We start from the raw sequence: 2173 nt of genomic DNA on the forward strand, positions 1-2173 counted from the left end.
GTTGGTTGGTTGGTTGGTTGGTTGGTTGGTTGGTTGGTTGGTTGGTTGGTTGGTTCATTGGCTTGTTGGCTGGTTTTGTGTGCCTGGTGATTTTTTATCAAATGCCAAGCATTGTGGATTTTACCCTGCTGGGTACTAGATATTCCTGTACTTTTAAAGTATTCTGGGACCTGGTGGCATTGCTTAATGAGTTTAGTCCATTGAAGTCTTAATCTTAGGATTTTTTGGAGAGGGCCAGGTGAGCCTTGTCTAGGCATGGCTTTATCACACGATTAAGGCACTTCTATTCTGAGTAGGCAGTGCCCCGCGAATTACAGGGTTTTTCACTCTCACTGGCTCCAGCCTTACGAGCTCCATGGATGGTCCCACTGCCCTCTTCAGGCAGGCCTTTCCCACCTGTGGTCATTTCCTCACACATGGGCATGGTCAGGACTTAGCTGAAGATTCGGTAAGGGTGACCCGCTGCAACTGTCCCGAAGGCTGGCCCTGCCCTCTCTCCAGTCCCTCCAATGCCCTTGGTGCTCTTCCCTGCCAACTTAAGCTAATTGGCCTCCACAAGCTTCACCTCCATCTCTGTAACTCGGGGAGACTCCCTGCCTTTGGGAACACCCTCCCCTGCCACACTGCATCAGAGTGGTTCCAGGCAGGAAGCTGGCGTGATCTTGGTCTCTCATCTCTCTGGGCCTGCTGGCACCTGATGTTTTTCCACTTGAGGTGGAAGGGTGGTGCGTGGCCATCACCTGTTGGCACGTGCGTCTATGTGTGTCACATTCGGGACTGGGGTTCAGACCACAGACGACTTTCAGCGTCGCAGCCTGGCATACGTTCCTTAAGTGGTGAATTGATCAATGAATAAAATAACGCAGGAAGTGAGGGACGGCCTCCTGGCACTTCACGTGATTACCTCGCTTGCTTCCTTCACCCTGTGGCCTTCCCCTGTGTTCCCTGATGACCCGGGTACCGAGAGCAGGCACCACCCTCAGCCATCCCTTGGGAACTGAGACCAGCATGAACCAGCACACGAGGTCAGGGAGGCAGTGGACCCGAGACCCCCTCTGCCCCAGAACCGCATAAGAAGGACTGGTGGCAGAGCCCGCTGGGCAGCAACAAAGTTGCCAAAGCAAGGGGGCGGGTAGCAAGGAACAGAGTCAGAGAAAACGTTCCTCATGTTTTCCGGGAAGGAGGGAGTTGTGGAAGGGCCCTCCCGGGGAGGGTCCATCAAAAGGCCCAGCTCCCAGGGCCTGGTTCCCACATGCATAGGCCTATCCCACACATGTTTAAAGACGTCTCTGCAGTCTGAGGTGGCTGCAGACAAGTTCTGTCAGCAAAACATGTGTCTTGGTCTCATTAGGGCAGTGGTTCTCAACCTGTGGGTCACGACCCCTTTGGGGGGGCTGAATGACCCTTTCACAGGGGTTGTCCGATTCATATCAGCAGCAAAATGACATGGATGAAGTAGCAATGAAAATAATTTTATTAGGGGGGGGGTGTCACTACAACATGAGGAACTGTGTTAAAGGGTCACGGCATTAGGAAGGTTGAGAAGCACTGCATTAGGTGGTCTTCAAAAGGGAAAGGGGCAGGGACGGGACACCAATCCAAACAGCAGCTTCCCGAGGGATCTGCTGGGCCAGGTCACCTCAAGACAGAGGGGGCAGCTCAGAAACTTAGGGGAACTCATTTTGGGGATTCTAAAGGGAGCGCCTTATTGATTTTCTTGAAGATGATCCTGGGGGCCTATTAGGAAGAACTTTGAAGAAAATGAAAAGGCCAGGAGGGGGCACCGAGGAATGCTGGTTCCCAAGGGACCTGCACCTGCTCGTTCCGAGGGCAGCCTGGGGGCCCCCGGGAGAATGTCCCTGGAGAGACTCGCTTTGTCCACACTGCAGCCCTGACCTCGGCCCCTCAGACCACTTCTTGGTCCCCAAACTCAAAGAACACACTGGAAGGGAGCACTCTTTGAGGCCCTGGGAGCTGCCTGAGCTGCTGCTCTGACGGGGTGTAGATGGAAGCATGCAGGATTGTGGGGGGAGGGGGATCATAGAGAAATGGGAACACTGCCTTCAGAGGTGCGCAGACCCGGATTGAGGATCCATCTGGAAACAACAGCCTCACCGTTTGATATATGCGCTTAATGCCTCCTTTCGTGACTCTGTAACAACGCTGGGACCTC

The 2173-nt window shown here is 53.9% G+C and overlaps 1 protein-coding gene across 1 annotated transcript in view; it reads left to right on the top strand.

Moving 5' to 3' along the window:
- The window catches only part of LOC101641471 (maestro heat-like repeat family member 5), a 52854-nt gene that overhangs the window by 14666 nt on the left and 36015 nt on the right, over positions 1–2173 (top strand). The gene's annotated exons all lie outside the window — the stretch shown is intronic.

The sequence above is a fragment of the Echinops telfairi genome, unplaced genomic scaffold, assembly GCF_000313985.2.
Source record: "Echinops telfairi isolate 266 unplaced genomic scaffold, ASM31398v2 ScPeMD7_1;HRSCAF=3_0, whole genome shotgun sequence".
Lineage (NCBI taxonomy): Eukaryota > Metazoa > Chordata > Mammalia > Afrosoricida > Tenrecidae > Echinops > Echinops telfairi.